Raw genomic sequence first — 22,083 nt, 5'->3', positions numbered from 1 at the left:
AAGTCGCCCCACCAAGTACTCTAACCAAGTCGATTCTTCAAGTGCATTCATCAAGTCGCCCCACCAAGTACTCTCACCAAGTCGACTCTTTAAGTCCTTTCATCAAGTCACCTCACCAAGTACTCTCACCAAGTCAACTCTTTAGGTCTGTTCATAGAGTCACCCCACCAAGTCGACCCTTCAAGTGCGTTCATCAAGTCACCCCACCAAGTCGACTCTTTAAGTTCATTCATCAAGTCACCGCGCCAGGTCAGCCCACAAATTACTCTCACCAAGTCGACTCGTTCATCAAGTCGCTCCTCTAGGTCGGCCCACCAAGTACTCTCACCAAGTTGACCCTTTAAGTTCGGTCATCAAGTCACCCCACCAGGTCGGCCCACCAAGTACTCTCACAAAGTTAACTCTTTAGGTTCGCTCATCAATTCACCCTGCCAGCTCGGCCCACCAAGTTCTCTCACCAGGTTGACTCTTTAAGTTAGTTCATCAAGTCACCCCGCCAGTTCGACCCACCAAGTACTCTCACAAAGTTGACTCTCTAGGTTCATTCATCAAGTCACCCTGCCAGGTCAGCCCACCAAGTCACCCCGCTAGTTCGACCCACCAAGTCGACTCTTTAAGTTCGTTCATCAAGTCACCCGGCCAGGTCGGCCCACCAAGTCAACTCTTTAAGTTTGTTCATCAAGTCACGTGACTAGGTCAGCCCACCGAGTACTCTCACCTAGTCGACTCTTTAAGTTTTTTCATCAAGTCACCCGGCCAGGTCGGCCCACCAAGTACTCTCACCAAGTCGACTCTCTAAGTTCGTTCATCAAATCACCCTGCCAGGTCGGCCCACCAAGTCAAATCTTTAAGTTCGTTCATCAAGTCACCCCACCAAGTACTCTAACCAAGTTGATTCTTCAAGTGCATTCATCAAGTCACCCGACCAAGTACTCTCACCAAGTTGACTCTTTAACTATGTTCATCAAGTCACCCTACCAAGTACTCTCACCAATTCGACTGTTTAAGTCTGTTCATCTAGTCACCACACCAAGTACTCTCACCAAGTCAACTCTTTAGGACCGTTCATCAATTCACCTTGCCAAGCCGACCCTTGAAGTCCGTTCATCAAGTCACCCCACCAAGTTGACTCTTTAAGTCAGTTCACGAAGTCACCCAACCAGGTCGGCCCACCAAGTACTCTCACCAAGTCGACTCTCTAAGTTTGTTCATCAGGTCACCCCACCAAGTACTCTCACCAAGTCAACTCTTTAGGTCCGTTCACCGATTCACCCTACAAAGTTGACCCTTTAAGTTTGTTCATCAAGTCACCCCACCAAGTCGACTCTTTAAGTCCTTTCATCAAGTCAACCCACCAAGCCGACTCTTCAAGTCTGTTCATCAAGTCACCAGAACAACTACTCTCACTAAGTTGACTCTATAAGTCCGTTCATCAAGTCACCCCACTGGGTCGGCCCACCAAGTTGACTCTTTAAGTCCGTTCATCAGTTCACCCTGCCAACTACTCTCACCAAGTCAACTCCTTAGGTCCGTTCATCAAGTCACCCCGCCAAGTCGACCCTTTAAGTCCGTTCATCATGTCGCCCCACCAAGTACTCTCACCAAGTTGACTCTTTAATTCCTTTCATCAAGTCACCCCACCAAGTCGACTCTTCAAGTCCGTTCATCAAGTCACTTGAACAAGTACTCTAACCAAGTCGACTCTTTAAGTCCGTCCATAAAGTCACCCCACCAGGTCAGCCCACCAAGTTGACTCTTTAAGTCTGTTCATCAGTTCACCCCGCCAGGTACTCTCACCAAGTCGACTCTTTGAGTTCATTCATCAAGTCACCCCACCAAGTACTCTAACCAAGTTGATTCTTCAAGTGCGTTCATCAAGTCGCCCCACCAAGTACTCTCACCAAGTCAACTCTTTAAGTCCTTTCATCAAGTCACCCCACCAAGTACTCTCACCAAGTCAACTCTTTAGGTCCATTCATAGAGTCACCCCACCAAGTCGACCCTTCAAGTGCGTTCATCAAGTCACCCTACCAAGTTGACTCTTTAAGTTCATTCATCAAGTAACCCCACCACGTAAACCCACAAATTACTCTCACCAAGTCGACTCTTTAAGTTTGTTCATCAAGTCACCCCGCCAAGTCGGCCCACCAAGTGGACTCTTTAAGTTTGTTCATGAAGTCACTCTGCCAAGTCGGCCCACAAGGTCGACTCTTTAAGTTCATTCATCAAGTCACCTTGCCAGGTCACCCCACCAAGTACTCTTACCAAGTCGACTCTTTAAGTTTGCCCATCAAGACACCCCGCCAGGTCGGCCCACCAAGTACTCTCACCAGGTCGACTCTTTAGGTTTGTTCATCAAGTCACCCCACCAAGTACTCTCACCAAGTCGACTCTCTAAGTTCATTCATCAAGTCGCTCTACCAGGTCAGCCCACCAAGTACTCTCTCCAAGTCAACCCTTTAAGTTCGGTCATCAAGTCACCCCGCCAGGTCGGCCCACCAAGTACTCTCACAAAGTTGACTCTTTAGGTTCGTTCATCAATTCACCCCGCCAGCTCGGCCCACCATGTTCTCTCACTAGGTCGACTCGTTAAGTTCGTTCATCAAGTCACCCCGCCAGTTCGACCCACCAAGTACTCTCACAAAGTCGATTCTCTAGGTTCATTCATCAAGTCACCCTCCTAGGTCAGCCCACCAAGTCACCCCGCTAGTTCGACCCACCAAGTCGACTCTTTAAGTTCATTCATCAAGTCACCCGGCTAGGTCGGCCCACCAAGTCAACTCTTTAAGTTCGTTCATCAAGTCACGTGACCAGGTCAGCCCACCGAGTACTCTCACCAAGTCGACTCTTTAAGTTTTTTCATCAAGTCACCCGGCCAGTTCGGCCCACCAAGTACTCTCACCAAGTTGACTCTCTAAGTTCGTTCATCAAGTCACCCCGCCAGGTCGGCCCACAAAGTCGAATTTTTAAGGTCGTTCATCAAGTCACCCCACCAAGTACTCTAACCAAGTTGATTCTTCAAGTGCGTTCATCAAGTCACCCAACCAAATACTCTCACCAAGTGGACTCTTTAACTATGTTCATCAAGTCACCCCACCAAGTACTCTCACCAATTCGACTCTTTAAGTTTGTTCACCAAGTCACCACACCAAGTACTCTCACCAAGTCAACTCTTTAGGACCGTTCATCAAGTCACCTTGCCAAGTCAACCCTTGAAGTCCGTTCATCAAGTCACCCCACCAAGTTGACTCTTTAAGTTAGTTCACGAAGTCACCCAACCAGGTCGGCCCACCAAGTACTCTCACCAAGTCGACTCTCTAAGTCTGTTCATTAGGTCACCCCACCGAGTACTGTCGCCAAGTCAACTCTTTAGGTCCGTTTATTGAGTCACCCTGCAAAGTCGACCCTTTAAGTTCGTTCATCAAGTCACCCCACCAAGTCGACTCTTTAAGTCCTTTCATCAAGTCACCCCACCAAGCTGACTCTTGAAGTCCGTTCATCAAGTCACCAGAACAACTACTCTCACCAAGTTGACTCTATAAGTCCATCCATAAAGTCACCCCACCAGGTCAGCCCACCAAGTTGACTCTTTAAGTCTGCTCATCAGTTCACCCTGCCAAGTACTCTCACCAAGTTCACTCTTTAAGTCTGCTCATCAAGTTGAGCCACCAAGTACTCTCACCAAGTAGACTCTTTGAGTCCTTTCATCAAGTCACCCCACCAAGTACTCTTACCAAGTCAACTCTTTAGGTCCGTTCATAGAGTCACCCCACCAAGTCGACCCTTCAAGTGCATTCATCAAGTCACCCCACCAAGTCGACTCTTTAAGTTCATTCATCAAGTCACCCCGCCAAGTCAGCCCACAAATTACTCTCACCAAGTTGACTCTTTAATTTCGTTCATCGAGTCACCCCACCAGGTTGGCCCACCAAGTGGACTCTTTAAGTTTGTTCATCAAGTCACCCCGCCAAGTCAGCCCACCAACTACTCTCACCAAGTCGACTCTTTAAGTTTGCTCACCAAGTCACCCCGCCAGGTCAGCCCACCAAGTACTCTCACCAGGTCGACTCTTTAGGTTTGTTCATCAGGTCACCCCACCAAGTACTGTCACCAAGTCAACTCTTTAAGTTCATTCATCAAGTCGCTCTGCCAGGTCAGCCCACCAAGTACTCTAACCAAGTCGACCCTTTAAGTTCGGTCATCAAGTCACCCCGCCAGGTCGTCCCACGAAGTACTCTCAAAAAGTTGACTCTTTAGGTTCGTTCATCAATTCACCCCGCCAGCCTGGCCCACCAAGTTCCCTCACAAGGTTGACTCTTTAAGTTCGTTCATCAAGTCACCCTGCCAGTTCGACCCACCAAGTACTCTCACAAAGTTGACTCTCTAAGTTCGTTCATCAAGTCACCCTGCCAGGTTAGCCCACCAAGTACTCTCACCAAGTCACCCCGCTAGTTTGACCCACGTGACTAGGTCAGCCCACCGAGTACTCTCACCAAGTCGACTCTTTAAGTTTGTTCATCAAGTCACCCGGCCAGGTCGACCCACCAAGTCACCAAGTACTCTCACCAAGTTGACTCTCTAAGTTCGTTCATCAAGTCACCCCGCCAGGTCGGCCCACCAAGTCGAATATTTAAGTTCGTTCATCAGGTCACCCACCAAGTACTCTAACCTAGTCAATTCTTCAAGTGCGTTCATCAAGTCACCCAATGAAGTACTCTCACCAAGTCGACTCTTTAACTATGTTCATCAAGTCACCCCACCAAGTACTCTCACCAGGTCAACTCTTTAGGTTCGTTCATAAAGTCACCCCACCAAGTCGACTCTTCAAGTGCGTTCATCAAGTCACCCAACCAAGTACTCTCACCAATTTGACTCTTTAAGTTTGTTCATCAAGTCACCACACCAAGTACTCTCACCAAGTCAACTCTTTAGGATCATTCATCAAGTCACCTCACCAAGTCGACCCTTGAAGTTCGTTCATTAAGTCACACCACCAAGTACTCCAACCAAGTCGACTCTTTAAGTCCATTCATGAAGTCACCCAACACATTTGGCCCACCAAGTTGACTCTCTAAGTTTGTTCATCAGGTCACCCCATCGAGTACTCTCACCAAGTCAACTCTTTAGGTCCGTTCATCAAGTCACCCTGCAAATTTGACCCTTTAAGTTCGTTCATCAAGTCACCCCACCAAGTTGACTCTTTAAGTCCTTTCATCAAGTCACCCCACCAAGCCGACTCTTTAAGTCCATTCATCAAGTCACCAGAACAAGTACTCTCACCAAGTTGACTCTATAAGTCCATTCATCAAGTCACCAGAACAAGTACTCTAACCAAGTTGACCCTTTAAGTTCGTTCATCAAGTCGCCCCACCAAGTACTCTCACCAAGTTGACTCTTTAATTCCTTTCATCAAGTCACCCCACCAAGTCGACTCTTTAAGTCCTTTCATCAAGTCACCCCACCAAGTCAACTCTTTAAGTCTGTTCATCAAGTCACTTGAACTAGTACAAGTACTCTCACCAAGTCGTCTCTTTATGTCCGTTCATCAAGTCACCCTTCCAGTTCGGCCAACCAAGTACTCCCACCAAGTCGATTCTTTAAGTCTGTTCATCAGTTCACCCCGCCAAGTACTCTCACCAAGTGGACTCTTTAAGTCTGCTCATCAAGTCGAGCCACCAAGTACTCTCAGCAAGTCGACTCTTTGAGTCCGTTCATCAAGTCACCCCACCAAGTACTCTGACCAAGTCGATTCTTCAAGTGCGCTCATTAGGTCGAGCCACCAAGTACTCTCACCAAGTTGACTCTTTGAATTTGTTCATCAAGTCACCCCACCAAGTGCTCTCACCAAGTCAACTCTTTAGGTCCGTTCATAGAGTCACCCCACAAAGTCGACCCTTCAAGTGCGTTCATCAAGTCACCCAACCAAGTCGACTCTTTAATTTTTTTCATCAAGTCACCCCGCCAGGTCGGCCCACCAAGTGGACTCTTTAAGTTCGTTCATGAAGTCACTCTGCCAAGTCGGCCCACCAAGTTGACACTTTAGGTTCTTTCATCAAGTCACCCTGCCAGGTCAGCCCACCAAGTACTCTCACCAAGTTGACTCTTTAAGTTTGATGACCAAGTCACCCCGCCAGGTTGGCCTACCGAGTACTCTCACCAAGTTGACTCTTTAGGTTTGTTCATCAAGTCACCCCACCAAGTACTCTCACCAAGTTGACTCTTTAAGTTCATCCATCAAGTTGCTCCACCAGGTCGGCCTGCCAAGTACTCTCACCAAGTCGACCCTTTAAGTTCGGTCATCAAATCACCTCGCCAGGTCAGCCCACCTAGTACTCTCACAAAGTCGACTCATTAGGTTCATTCATCAATTCAAACCGCCAGCTCGGCCCACCAAGTTCTCTCACCAAGTCGACTCTTTAAGTTCGATCATCAAGTCAACCTGCCAGTTCGACCCACCAAGTACTCTCACAAAGTCGACTCTCTAAGTTCGTTCATCAAGTCACCCTGCCGGTTCTGCCCACCAAGTACCCTCACCAAGTCACCCCGCTAGTTTGACCCACCAAGTCGACTCTTTAAGTTCGTACATCAAGTCACCTGGCTAAGTCAGCCCACCAAGTTGACTCTTTAAGTTCATTCATCAAGTCATGTGACTAGGTCAGCCCATCGAGTCCTCTCACCAAGTCGACTCTTTAGGTTTGTTCATCAAGTCACCCCGCTAGGTCGGCCCACCAAGTACTCTCACCAAGTCAACTCTTTAAGTTTGTTCATCAAGTCACCCTACCAGGTCGGCCCACCAAGTTGACTCTTTAAGTTCATTCATCAAGTCACCCTGCCAGTATGGCCCACCAAGTCGACTCTTTAGGTTCGTTTATCAAGTCACCCTGCCAGGTCGGCCCACTAAGTTGACTCTTTAGGTTTGTTCATCAAGTCACCCCACAAAGTACTCTCACCAAGTCAACTCTTTAAGTTCGCTCATCAAATCACCCCGCTATGTCTGCCCACCAAGTACTCTCACCAAGTCGACTCTTTAGGTTCATTCATCAAGTCACCCCACCAGGTCGGCCCACCAAGTGGACTCTTTAAGTTCATTCATCAAGTCACCCGGCCAGGTCGGCAAGTCACCTTGCCAGGTCGGCCCACCAAGTCGACTCTTTAAGTTCGTTCATCAAGTTGCCCCACCAAGTACTCTAACCAAGTCGATTCTTCAAGTGCGTTCATCAAGTGACCCGACCAAGTACTCTCACCAAGTCGACTCTTTAAGTCCTTTCATCAAGTCACCCTAGCAAGTTGACTCTTTAAGTCCATTCATCAAGTCACCAGAACAAGTACAAGTACTCTCACCAAGTCGACTCTTTCTGTCCTTTCATCAAGTCACCCAACCAGTTTGGCCAACCAAGTACTCCCACTAAGTCGATTCTTTAAGTCCGTTCATCAGTTCACCCTGCCAAGTACTCTCACCAAGTGGACTCTTTAAGTCTGCTCATCAAGTCGAGCCACCAAGTACTCTCAGCAAGTCGACTCTTTGAGTCCAAGTACTCTAACCAAGTCGATTCTTCAAGTGTGCTCATCAAGTCACCCCACCAAGTACTCTCACCAAGTTGACTCTTTGAGTCTGTTCATCAAGCCACCCCACCAAGTGCTCTCACCAAGTCAACTCTTTAGGTCCGTTCATAGTCACCCCACCAAGTTGACCCTTCAAGTGCGTTCATCAAGTCACCCCACCAAGTCAACTCTTTAAGTTAATTCATCAAGTCACCCCGCCAGGTTAGCCCACAAATTACTCTCACCAAGTCGACTCTTTAAGTTCGTTCATCAAGTCACCCCGCCAGGTCGGCCCACCAAGTGGACTCTTTAAGTTCGTTCATGAAGTCACTCTGCCAAGTCAGCCCACAAGTTCAACTCTTTAAGTTTGTTCATCAAGTCACCCCGCCAGGTCAGCCCACCAAGTACTCTCACCAAGTTGACTCGTCAAGTCTGCTCATCAAGTCACCCCGCCAGGTCGGCCCACCAAGTACTCTCACCAGGTCGGCCCGCCAAGTACTCTCACCGTGTCGACTCTTTAGGTTTTTTTATCAATTTACCCCACCAAGTACTCTCACAATGTCGACTCTCTAAGTTCGTTCATCAAGTCGCTCAGCCAAGTCGGCCTACCAAGTACTCTCACCAAGTCGACCCTTTAAGTTCGGTCATCAAGTCACCCGCCCAGGTCGGCCCACCAAGTACTCTCACAAAGTTGACTCTTTAGGTTCATTCATCAATTCACCCCGCGAGCTCTGCCCACCAATTTCACTCACCAAGTTGACTCTTTAAGTTCGTTCATCAAGTCACCCTGCTAGTTCGACCCACCAAGTATTCTTGCAAAGTTGACTCTCTAAGTTCGTTCATTGAGTCACCTTCCCAGGTCAGCCCACCAAGTACTCTCACCAAGTCACCCCGCCAAGTCAGCCCACCAAGTCGACTCTTTAAGTTCGTTCATCAAGTCACCCGGCCAAGTTGGCCCACCAAGTCGACTCTTTAAGTTCGTTCATCAAGTCAGCCCAGCAAGTGGACTCTTTAAGTTCATTCATCAAGTCACCCGGCTAGGTCAGCCCACCAAGTCACCAAGTACTCTCACTAAGTCGACTCTCTAAGTTTGTTCATCAAGTCTCCCTGCCAGGTTGGCCCACCAAGTTGACTCTTTAAGTTCGTTCATCAAGTCACCCCACCAAGTACTCTCACCTAGTCAACTCTTTAGGTCCGTTCATCAAGTCACCCGACCAACTCGACCCTTCAAGTGCGTTGATCAAGTCACCCCGCCAAGTCGACCCTTTAAAGTCTGTTCATCAAGTCACCCCATGAGGTACTCTCACCAAGTCAACTCTTTAAGTCCTTTCATCAAGTCACCCCACCAAGTCGACTCTTCAAGTCCATTCATCAAGTCACCAGAACAAGTACTCTAACCAATTTGACTCTCTAAGTTCATTCATCAAGTCACGTGACCAGGTCGGCCCACCAAGTACTCCCAGCAAGTCGACTCTTTAAGTCCGTTCATCAGTTCACCCCGCCAAGCACTCTCACCAAGTTGACTCTTTAAGTCTGCTCATCAAGTCGAGCCACCAAGTACTCTCACCAACTTGACTCTTTGAGTCAATTCATCAAGTCACCCCACCAAGTACTCTAACCAAGTCGATTGTTCAAGTGTGTTCATCAAGTCACCCCACCAAGTACTCTCACCAAGTCGACTCTTTAAGTCCATTCATTAAGTCACCCCACCAGGTCAACTGTTTAAGTCTGTTCATCAAGTCACTAGAAAAAGTAGTCTCACCAAGTCGACTCTTTATGTCCCTTCATCAAGTCACCCCACCAGGTACTCCCACCAAGTCGACTCTTTAAGTTCGTTCATCAGTTCACCCCACCAAGTACTCTCACCAAGTGGACTCTTTGAGTTTTCTCATCAAGTCGAGCCACCAAGTACTCTCACCAAGTTGACTCTTTGAGTCTGTTCATCAGGTCACCCCACCAAGTGCTCTCACCGAGTCAGCTCTTTGGGTCCGTTCACCATGTCACCACGCCAAGTCGACCCTTTAAGTTCTTTCATCAAGTCACCCCACAGAGTACTCTCACCAAGTCAACTCTTTAAGTCCTTTCATCAAGTGACCCCACCAAGTCGACTCTTTAAGTTCGTTCATCAAGTCACCAGAACAAGTACCAGTTCGGCCAACAAAGTACTCCCACCAAGTCGACACTTTATGTTCGTTCATCAAGTCACCCCACCAGTTCGGCCAACCAAGTACTCCCACCAATTCGATTCGTTAAGTCCGTTCATCAGTTCACCCTGCCAAGTACTCTCACCAAGTGGACTCTTTAAGTTTTCTCATCAAGTCGAGCCACCAAGTACTCTTAGGAAGTCGAATCTTTGAGTCTGTTCATCAAGACACCCCACCAAGTACTCTAACCAAGTCGATTCTTCAAGTGCGCTCATCAAGTCACCCCACCAAGTACTCTCACCAAGTCGACTCTTTAAGTCTGTTCATCAAGTCACCCCGCCAAGTACTCTCACCAAGTCAACTCTTTTGGTCCATCCATAGAGTCACCCCACCAAGTCGACCCTTCAAGTGCGTTCATCAAGTCACCCCACCAAGTCGACTCTTTAAGTTCATTCATCAAGTCACCCAGCCAGGTCAGCCCACAAATTACTCTCACCAAGTCGACTCTTTAAGTTCGTTCATCAAGTCACCTCGCCAGGTCGGCCCACCAAGTGGACTCTTTAAGTTCGTTCATGAAGTCACTCTGCCAAGTCGGCCTGCAAGGTCGACTCTTTAAGTTCGTTCATCAAGTCACCCCGCCAGGTCACCCCACCAAGTACTCTCACCAAGTCAACTCTTTAAGTTGGCTCATCAAGTCACCCCACCAAGTCGGCCCACCAAGTACTCTCACTAGGTCAACTCTTTAGGTTTGTTCATCAAGTCACCCCACCAAGTACTCTCACAAAGTCGACTCTCTAAGTTCATTTATCAAGTCGCTCCGCTAGGTCGGCCCACCAAGTACTCTCACCAAGTCGACCCTTTAAGTTTGATCATCAAGTCACCCCGCCAGGTCGGTCCACCAAGTACTCTCACAAAGTCGACTCTTTAGGTTCGTTCATCAATTCACCCCGCCAGCTCGACCCACCAAGTTCTCTCACCAAGTTGACTCTTTAAGTTTGTTCATCAAGTCACCCCACCAGTTCGACCCACCAAGCACTCTCGCAAAGTTGACTCTCTAAGTTCGTTCATCGAGTCACCCTGCCAGGTCAGCCCACCAAGTACTCTCACCAAGTCATCCTGCTAGTTTGACCCACTGAGTCGACTCTTTAAGTTTGTTCATCAAGTCACCTGGCCAAGTTGGCCCACCAAGTCGACTCTTTAAGTTTTTTCATCAAGTCATGTGACCAAGGCAGCCCACCGAGTACTCTCACCAAGTCTACTCTTTAAGTTAGTTCATCAAGTCACCTTGCCAGGTCGGCCCACCAAGTACTCTCACCAAGTCGACTCTTTAAGTTTGTTCATCAAGTCACCCTGCCAGGTCGGCCCACCAAGTCGACTCTTTAAGTTCATAAAATGGGTACCTGAGCCATTCTACTTGAGTCATAATTCTCAAATTGGGTAGCTTCCGATATAAAATGGTCGTCGAGCCATTCTAGTCGGTCTCCAAAAATTGATCAATTTATCGCCCTGGCTGATGCAATCAAATCGCCTAACTAATGCCAATCTTTGTCTCCGTTGACAACCTCATGAAAAATGGGGTCGTGGATGGCTATTCGGTCACATTTTTCATTAAATTGGGTTTTAAGGTACTTGTGCACTGAATGTACATTTCTGATGTAGAGTAAGGCTTGCACTAATGGCTTATATAGGGGAGGTAGTGTGCTTGAAAAATGGTGGGCGAGCCAGCCTGGCTGAGCTGATCTGGGCGAGCCATGCTGGCCGACCCGATCTGGCCGAGCCGTTCTGGCCGAGCCGATCTGGGCGAGCCATGCTGGCCGACCCGATCTGGCCGAGCCGTTCTGGCTGAGCCATGCTGGCTGAGCCGATCTGGGCGAGCAATGCTGGCTGAGCTGATCTGGCCGAGCTCCAAAAACAGTGTCGTGGATGGCTAATTGGTCACTTTTTTTTATTGAATTGGGTTTTAAGGTACTCTTGCACTGAATGTACATTTCTAATGTAGAGTAAGCCTTGCACTAATAGCTTATATAGGGGAGGTAGTGTGCTTGAAAAATGGTGGGCGAGCCAACTTGGCCGAGCTGATCTGGGCGAGCCATGCTGGCCGAGCCAATCTGGGCGAGCCATTCTGGCCGAGCCATGCTGGCCGAGCCGATCTGGGCAAGCCATGCTGGCCGAGCTGATCTGGGTGAGCTCCAAAAATGGTGTTATGGATGGCTGTTTGGTCACACTTTTCATATAATTGGGTTTTAAGGTACTTGTGCACTGAATGTACATTTCTAATGTAGAGTAAGGCTTGCACTAATAGCTTATATAGGGGAGGTAGTGTGCTTGAAAAATGGTGGGAGAGCCAGCCTGGCCGATCCGATCTGGGTGAGCCACGCTGGCCGACCTGATCTGGGCGAGCCATTCTGGCCAAGCCATGCTGGCCGAGCTAATCTAGGCGAGCCATTCTGGCTGACCCGATCTGGGCGAGCCATTCTGGCTGAGCCGATCTGGGCGAGCCATGCTGGCCGACTCGATCTGGCCGAGCTCCAAAAATGGTGTCGTGGATGTTTGTTTGGTCACATTTTTCATTGAATTAGATTTTTAAGGGAGTTGTCCATGCTATCACAAATTTCTAATGCAGAGCGAGCCTCAGACTAATAGCTTATATAGGAGAGGTTGTTGTCGCGAGCCTCTCCCATGCCCCTTTCATTGATTCAACATTGGTGTCTAGGCGGATTGGATTGTTGGGTTTTCAAACGGTGTATGCTGATGTTGAATCAATGAAAGGGGCATGAAGCGATCTTGGTTCTTTTCCTCGGCTCTCCTTTAGATCATGTTTTCCGATGACTCAATTTTGGAAAAGGTGAGGCAGCGGTTGCCGATCCATGGCGTGTCTTTTTGGTGATTGTAAAACCTGATCTAAACGTGAACCCTTATCTAGCACTCCGGCGTTGCTTGGTATAATGGCAATTTGCTATTATGGGTGCTCGACGCTCTAGAAATTTTTCATGGTGTACTTATCGCGGCTACATGGGAGCTTTAATATTGAAAGCTCTCGGCGAAAAATGGTGGCCGAGCCATGCTGGCCGACCCGATCTCTTAGCCATTTTTGTCGACCCGATTTGGCTCTTATTTCTCACTCCATCGGCACAAATTTGGGAGTTGTTCGACAGCGGTTGTCATTCCAATGTGTCATTGTGGTGATCTGGAGAGCGATGCTAAGGGCGGGAGCTTGCATCTAGCATTTGGGGATGTTTGTACAAGCGAGCAGTGGAGCTTCTCTTATCAGAACCTCTCCGTGGCCTTTGAGTATAGACCCAGTGCCGACGATATCGATGGATACGAGCCTTGGATTCTAAATTTGTTCAGCTAGCATTAGTTTTTGTGAGAGAAGGGTATGAAAGCACTTCCCGATTGCTACGCGAGAGCTCCCTAAGATCGCCTCTGTGCAAACTCGATTGGCACAACATTGGGAATGGTTCGATAGCGGTTGTCGTTCCAATGTGTCATCGAGATGTATTGGAATGCGGCCTTTCAAGGGCAAGCTCACATCTAGCACTTGGATTGTGCATCGTCACAAGTGAATGGGGAGATCTCTCTATGAACGGCAACATGGCGATTGCAAGAGAAAATTGACTTAGTAGTCGGAGCATTGGCCTCGGGCCATTATGACAGCCTTGCAATTTCTCTATAATTGCATCCTATATTTGTGCAGTAGCAGAGTTTGCATGTAAGATTGGCCTTTGTTCTTGAAAGTTCCAGGTACTCTCACCAAGTCACCATGCTGGCCGAGCCATTCTGGGCAAGCCATGCTGGCCGAGCCGTTCTGGGCAAGCTCCAAAAACGGTGTCATGGATGGCTGTTTGGTCACATTTTTCATTGAATTGGATTTTTAAGGGAGTTGTTCATGCTATCGTAGATTTCTAATGCAGAGCTAGACTCGCACTAATAGCTTATATAGGAGAGGTTGTTGCCACGAGCCTCTACCATGCCCCTTTCATTGATTCAACATTGGTGTCTAGGCGGATTGGATTGTTGGGTTTTCAAACAGTGTATGCTGATGTTGAATCAATGAAAGGGGCATGAAGCGATCTCAGTGCTTTTCCTTGGCTCTCCTTTAGATCATGTTTTCTGATGACTCAATTTTGGAAAAGGTGAGATAGCGGTTACCGATCCATGGCGTGTCTTTTTGGTGATTTTAAAACTTGATCTAAACGTGAGGCCTTGTCTAGCACTTTGGCATTGCTTGGTATAATGGCAATTTGCTATGGGTGCTCGGCGCTCTAGCAATTTGTCATGGTTTACTTATTGCAGCTACATGGGAGCTTTAATATCGAAAGCTCTCAGCGAAAAATGGTGGCCGAGCCATGCTGGCCGACCTGATCTGGCTTATCCATTTTTGTCCACCCAATCTGGCTCTTGTTTCTCTCACTCCATCGACACAAATTTGAGAGTTGTTCGATAGTGGCTGTCGTTCCAATGTGTCATTGCGGTGATCTGGAGAGCGATACTAAGGGCGGGAGCTTGCATCTAGAATTTGGGGATGTTTGTGCAAGCGAGCAGTGGAGCTTCTCTTATCGAAACCTCTCCGTGGCCTTTGAATATAGACCCAGTGCCGATGATATCGACCCAATAGAATCGGTGCTGGTGTTTGAGAAAGACACGTTATTCAGATTTTGAATATTGGCACTAGCATCGTTTCTATTGGGAGGGCCGTGAAGCCATCCCGATTTTGCTATGCGAGGGCTCTCTCCCCAGAGTCGTTCTCTTCGCAACAACTTCTTTGGCAAAAAAAAATTTTAAATGGTTCGATAGCGGTTGTCGTTCCAATGGCGCCGTTGTGGTGGTTTCCTGGGCCGTGATCTAAAGGGCAAGCCATCGTCTAGCAGTTGGGCTGCGCATCACGGGTGACAAGGGAGCCTTTGTAATCAGAAGGTCCCCGTGACAATTCGATGAGAAGAGCCATTGCTTGTGTGAGCAAGAAAGAATGCAGCCTCGGATTCCAAACGAAATCAATGACATCGAATCTATATATAAGAGTGGAATGAAGCAGCAGCCCGTTTGCTATGCGTGGCTCCCCAAAGTTGCTTGTCTTTCTCACTCCATCGGCACAAATTTGGGGGTTGTTTGACAGCGGTTGTCGTTCCAATGTGTCATTGCGGGGATCTGGAGAGCGATGCTAAGGGCGGGAGCTTGTGTCTAGCATTTGGGATGTTAGTGCAAGCGAGCAGGGGAGCTTCTCTTATCGGAACCTCTCCATGGCCTTTGAATATATAGACCCAGTGCCGACGATATCAATAGATACGAGCCTTGGATTCTAAATTTGTTCACAGCTAACATATTGGTTTTTGTGAGAGATGGGGACGAAAGCACATCCCGATTGCTACGCAGGAGCTCCCTAAGGTCGCCTCTATGCCAACTCGATCGGCACAACATTGGGAATGGTTTGACAGTGGTTGTCGTTGATGTCTTGGAAAGTGGCCTTTCAAGGGCGAGCTCGCATCTAGCACTTGGATTGTGCGTCGCGTCACAAGTGAATGGGGAGTTCTCTCTGTGAACGGCGGCATGGTGATTGCAAGAGAAAATTGACTTAGTCGGAGCATTGGTCTCAGGCCACTGTGATGGCCTTGCAATTTCTCTTTAATTTCAACCTATGTTTGCCCAATAGCAGAGTTTGCAAGTAAGATGGGCCTTGTTCTTGAGAGTTCCAGGAGATGACCTCCGAAACTTTTGGATTGGGCCCCTTCAAGGTGAAATTCATCTAGTTGATCGGATGAGCTCGATGACCATTTCAGTCCATTGGCTCCATGAATTCACATCTCCTAACTAATGACAATCTTTTGCTCCTTAGATGACCTCATAAAAAATTGGGTCGTGGATGGCTGTTTGGTCAGAATTTTCAACGATTTGGATTATTAAGGCGGATGTCGGTGTGTTCACTAATTTCTAATGCAGAGCAAGCCTCACACTAATAGCTTATATAGGAGAGGTTGTTGCCGCGAGCCTCTCCCGTTCCCCTCTCATTGATTCAACGTCGGTGTCAAGGAGGATGGAAATGTCAGATTTTGAAATGGTGGACGCCGACGTTGAATCAATTGGAGGGACATGAAACCCACCCTCGAGGTGCTATTCCTTGACTCTCCTTTAGATCATGTTTTCTTGTCACTCAGCCGGCACAATTTCGGAAAAAGGTATGGCAGCGGTTGCCAGCCCTCACCACGTCTACTTGGTGATTTTAAAACTTGATCTAAAATGGGAGCCCTCATCTAGCACCTCCGTCTGGTGTTGCTCGAGTATTGCATGAATTTTTGCTATTGGCACAAATCCCCCAATGAATGCCTATGCTTGGACCCTCTCTTAGATCACCTTCTTCAATCACTCGACTGACACAATTACGGAAGAGACTTGGCAGCAGTTGCCATTCTACAGCGCGTCTGTTCTGCGATTTCAAATTTGATCTTAATGGCGAGCCCTTGTCTCTAGCCATGAGGTGGGGTGCTTGGCACTCTAGCAAATATTTTTTGCATGCCTATCGTGGCTACAATGGGAGGCTTTGATAACAAAAGCTCTCGGCAACCCTCCCCAATAGAATCGATGCTGGTGTTCGAGAAAGACACGTTAATCAGATTTGGAATATTGGCACCAGCATTGTTTCTATTGGAAGGGTCGTGAAGCCATCCCAATTTTTCTATGCGAGTGCTCTCTCCCCAGAGTGGTTCTCTTTGCAAAAACTTCTTTGGCGCAAAATTTTCAGAATGGTTCGGCAGCAGTTGTCATTCCCAATGGTGCCATTGTGGTGGTTTCCTGGGCAGCGATCTGAAGGGCGAGCCGTCATCTAGCAGTTGGGCTGCGCATCACGAGTGACAAGGGAGCCTTTGTAATTGGAAGCTCCCCATGGCCATTCGATGAGAAGAGCCATTGCTTGTGTGAGCAAGGACGAATGCAGCCTCAGATTCCAAACAAAATCAATGACATTGGATCTATATATAAGAGCGAAATGAAGCAGCACAGCCTATGTGCCATGCGCGGCTCCCCAAAGTTGCTCTTTTTTCTCACTCCATCGGCACAAATTCGGGATTTGTTCGACAGCGGTTGTCATTCCAATGTGTCATTCCAGCAATCTGGAGAGCGATGCTAAGGGTGAGAGCTTGTGTCTAGAATTTGGGATGTTTGTGCGAGCGAGCAGGGGAGCTTCTCTTATCGAAACCTCTCCGTGGCCTTTGAATATATAGACCCAGTGCCGATGATATCGATGGATACGAGCCTTGGATTCTAAATTTGTTCACAGCTAACATATTGGTTTTTGTGAGAGATGGGTACGAAAGCATATCCCGATTGCTACGCAGGAGCTCCCTAAGGTTGCCTCTATGCCAACTCGATTGGCACAACATTGGGAATGGTTTGACAGTGGTTGTCGTTCCAATGTGTCATCGGGGGATGTCTTGGAAAGTGGCATTTCAAGGGCGAGCTTGCGTCTAGCACTTGGATTGTGCGTCACATCACAAGTGAATGGGGAGATCTCTCTGTGAATAGTGGCATGGTGATTGCAAGAGAAAATTGACTTAGTCGGAGCATTGGCCTCGGGCCACTGTGATGGCCTTGCAATTTCTCTTTAATTGCAACCTATGTTTGCGCAGTAGCAGAGTTTGCAAGTAAGATGGGCCTTGTTCTTGAGAGTTCCAGGAGATGACCTCCAAAACTTTTGGATTGGGCCCCTTCAAGGTGAAATTAATTAAGTTGATCGGATGACCTCGATGACCATTTCAGTCCGTTGTCTCCATGAATTCACATCTCCTAACCGATGACAATCTTTTTCTCCTTAGACAACCTCATAAAAAATTGGGTCGTGGATGGCTGTTTGGTCAGAATTTTCAACGATTTGGATTATTAAGGCAGATGTCGGTGTGTTCGCTAATTTCTAATGCAGAGCGAGCCTCGCACTAATATCTTATATAGGAGAGGTTGTTGCCGTGAGCCTCTCCCGTGCCCCTCTCATTGAATCAACGCCGATGTCAAGGCAGATGGAAATGTCAGATTTTGAAATGGTGGACACCGACGTTGAATCAATTGGAGGGGCATGAAGCCCACCCTCGAGGTGCTATTCCTCGACTCTCCTTTAGATCATGTTTTCTTGTCACTTAGCCGGCGCAATTTTGGAAAAAGGTTTGGCAGCGGTTGCCAGCCCTCACCACGTATACTTGGTGATTTTAAAACTTGATCTAAAATGGGAGCCCTCGTCTAGCACCTCCGTCCGGTGTTGCTTGGGTATTGCATGAATTTTTGCTATCGGTGCGAATCCCCCAACGAATGCCTATTCTTGGACCCTCTCTTAGATCACCTTCTTCGATCACTCGACCAACGCAATTACAGAAGAGACTTGGTAGCGGTTGCCATTCTACAGCGCATCTGTTCTGCAATTTTGAAGTTGATCTTAATGGCGAGCCCTTGTCTCTAGCGATGAGGCGGGGTGCTTGGTACTCTAGCAAATATTTTTTGCATGCCTATCATGGCTACAATGGGAGGCTTTGATAAAAAAATCTCTTGGCGACCCTCCCATATAGAATCGGTGCTGGTGTTCGAGAAAGACACATTATTCGGATTTGGAATATTGGCACCAGCATTGTTTCTATTGGAAGGGTCGTGAAGCCATCCCAATTTTGCTATGCGAGTGATCTCTCCCCAGAGTGGTTCTCTTCACAACAACTTCTTTGGCACAAAATTTTTGGAATGGTTTGGCAGCAGTTGTCATTCCCAATGGTGCCATTATGGTGGTTTCCTGGGCAGCGATCTGAAGGGTGAGCCGTCATCTAGCAGTTGGGCTGCGCATCACGAGTGACAAGGGAGCCTTTATAATCGGAAGCTCCCTATGGCCATTCGATGAGAAGAGCCATTGCTTGTGTGAGCAGGGATGAATGCAGCCTTGGATTCCAAATGAAATCAATGACATTGGATCTGTCTATAAGAGCAAAATGAAGCAGCATAGCCCGTGTGCTATGCACGGCTCCCCAAAGTTGCTCTTCTTTCTCACTCCATCGGCACAAATTTGAGAGTTGTTCGACAACGGTTGTCATTCCAATGTGTCATTGCAGTGATCTGGAGAGCGATGCTAAGGGTGGGAGCTTGTGTCTAGTATTTGGGATGTTTGTGCAGGCGAGCAGGGGAGCTTCTCTTATCGGAACCTCTCCATGGCCTTTGAATATATAGACCCAGTGCCGACAATATCGATGGATACGAGCCTTGGATTTTAAATTTGTTCACAGCTAACATTGGTTTTTGTGAGAGATGGGTACAAAAGCACATCCCGATTTCTACGCGGGAGCTCCCTAAGGTCGCCTCTGTGCTAACTCGATCGACACAACATTGGGAATGGTTCGACAGCAGTTGTCATTCCAATGTGTCATCAGGGGATGTCTTGGAAAGTGGTCTTTCTTTCAAGGGCGAGCTCGCATCTAGCACTTGGATTGTGCGTCGCATCACAAGTGAATGGGGAGATCTCTCTGTGAATGGCGGCGTGGTCATTGCAAGAGAAAATTGACTTAGTTGGAGCATTGGCCTCGGGCCATTGTGAAGGCCTCGCAATTTCTCTTTAATTCCAACCTATGTTTGCGCAGTAGCAGAGTTTGCATGTAAGATGGGCCTTGTTCTCGAGAGTTCCAGGAGATGACCTTTGGAACTTTTGGATTGGGCCCCCTTCAAGGTGAAATTCATCCAGTTGATCGGATGAGCTCGATGACCATTTCAGTCCCTTGGCTCCATGAACTCACAAAAAATTTGCTCCATGACAATCTTTTGCTCCTCTGCCGACCTCATAAAAAATTGGGTCGTGAATGGCTGTTTGGTCAGAATTTTCAAGGATTTGGATTTTTAAGGCAGTTGTCGGTGTCTTCACGAATTTCTAATGGAGAGCGAGCCTCGCACTAATAGCTTATATAGGAGAGGTGGTTGCCATGAGCCTCTCCCATGGCCCTCTCATTGATTCAACGCCGGTGTCAAGGCGGATGGATATGTCAGATTTTGAAATGATGGATGCCGACGTTGAATCAATTAGAGGGGCATGAAGCCCACCCTCGATGTGCTATTCCTTGACTCTCCTTTAGATCATGTTTTCTTGTCACTCAGCTGGCGCAATTTCGAAAAAAGGTTTGGCAGTGGTTGCCAGCCTTCACCGCGTCTTCTTGGTGATTTTAAAACTCGATCTAAAACGGGAGCCCTCGTCTAGCACCTCCGTCTGGTGTTGCTCGGGTATTGCATAAATTTATGCCATCGGCGCAAATCCCCCAATGAATGCCTACGCTTGGACCCTCTCTTAGATCAACTTCTTTGATCAATCGACCGACGCAATTACGGAAGAGACTTGGCAGCGGTTGTCATTCTACAGCGCGTCTGTTCTGCGATTTTGAAGTTGATCTTAATGGCGAGCCCTTGTCTCTAGCCATGAGGTGGGTGCTTGGCGCTGTAGTAAAATTTTTTGCGTGCCTATTGCGGCTACAGTGGGAGGCTTTGATAACAAAAGCTCTCGGCGACCTTCCCCAATAGAATCGGTGCTGGTGTTCGAGAAAGACACGTTATTTGGATTTTGAATATTGGCACCAGCATCGTTTCTATTGGAAGGGCCGTGAAGCCATCCCGATTTTGCTATGCGAGTGCTCTCTCCCTAGAGTTGTTCTCTTCGCAACAACTTCTTTGGCACAAAATTTTTAGAATGGTTCGGCACTAGTTGTCATTCCAATGGTGTCGTTGTGGTGGTTGCCTAGGCAGAGATCTAAAGGGTGAGCCGTCGTCTACCAGTTAGGCTATGCATCACGAGTGACAAGGGAGCCTTTTTTATCGGAAGCTCCCCGTGGCCATTCGATCAAAAGAGCCATTTCTCGTGTGGGCAAGGATGAATGCACCCTTGATTTCAAATGAAATCAGTGACATCGGATCTGTATATAAGAGCGGAATGAAGGAGCAGCCCATTTGCTATGCACCTCTCCCCAAAGTTGCTCTTCTCTCTCACTCCATCGCCACAATTTTAGAAGTTGTTCGACAGCGGTTGTCATTCCAATGTGTCATTGCGATGATCTGGAGAGTGATGCTAAGGGCGGGAGCTTGTGTCTAGAATTTTGGATGTTTGTGCGAGTGAGCAGGGGGGGCTTCTCTTCTCGAAACCTCTCCATCGCCTTTGTATACAACTTGACTGGCACAACATTGGGAATGGTTTGACAGTGGTTGTCGTTCCAATGTGTCATCGGGGGATGCCTTGGAAAGTGGCCCTTTCAAGGGTGAGCTCGGGTCTAGCGCTTGGATTGTGCGTCGCATCACAAGTGAATGGGGAGATCTCTCTGTGAATGGCGACATGGTGATTGCAAGAGAAAATTGACTTAGTCGGAGCATTGGCCTCGGGCCATTGTGACGGCCTTGCAATTTCTCTTTAATTGCAACATGTGTTTGCGTAGTAGCAGAGTTTGCATGTAAGATGGGCCTTGTTCTTGAGAGTTCCAGGAGGTGACCTCGGGAACTTTTGGTTTGGGCCCCTTCAAGGTGAAATTCATCTAGTTGATCAGATGAAGCTCGATGTGCTTGTATCTATTCTGAGACGGTAATGATGGTCATTAATTTGTGGCGGTGAGTATATCCCATTCGGTAATCGCAATGGCAGAGCTGGTGGGAAGTACTTGTCGCTTTGTTTTGTTGGATATAACCTATATGTAGGTGTCTACATGGCTTGCATCACACTGCACATTTGGTGTTCGATTCTAAGATGCGCTTGTTGTTGAGTGTGCATGGAGTTGTATCTTTTAGCCAAGGGCTCTGTCTCATTGGCACATTCTATCATTGCATTTTTATCCTACCCGGACGGCAAGAAGGAAAGAGATGGTTGCACGAGTGCATTGCTCGACGTCCCTAATTTCATCAAGGGTCCACTCTCCACCCTAAGTTTTTACCGATTGGTAGAGCCTTGGGATTGAGAGGGGGGCCGGCGAAAGGTTTGGTTGCCGCATAATTTATTCGCTAGTGCATTCTTAGTACGTGCTCGCCTCTTTACTGTCTCATCCTATAGAAGTACATGGCACTATCGTGACAGCCTTTGTGGTTTGGGCCAGTAGAAGCATAGAGTATTACCAATAATTTTTGTTTGGATGCAGAAACTCTCCATGCCCTATCCTGCCCTGTGCGATCTGAATGGCTGCGGCTCATGGGTTCTGCTTGAGATACTCTTCTTCAACTCCCCGTAAAGAGAGCATTCGGTGTTTGCATTGTGTGGACAAAAAGCCTAAGGCGTTTCATCTCTCTTTAGATGCGAAATTCTGGGAGGGCTTGTTGAAGTATGGTTGTTTGTACGGGGTGCACCAAAAAGCATGTAGGGGGCATATGCCTGGGAAATTGATGTCTCTGAGTGTCCTTACTCGGTCGCGTACACGGTGTACATCTT

The sequence above is a fragment of the Cupressus sempervirens genome, chromosome 2, assembly GCF_028749045.1.
Source record: "Cupressus sempervirens isolate cs-2001-9-10 chromosome 2, ASM2874904v1, whole genome shotgun sequence".
Lineage (NCBI taxonomy): Eukaryota > Viridiplantae > Streptophyta > Pinopsida > Cupressales > Cupressaceae > Cupressus > Cupressus sempervirens.
The sequence above is the reverse complement of the archived record's forward strand: the minus strand, read 5'-3'. Positions refer to the sequence as shown.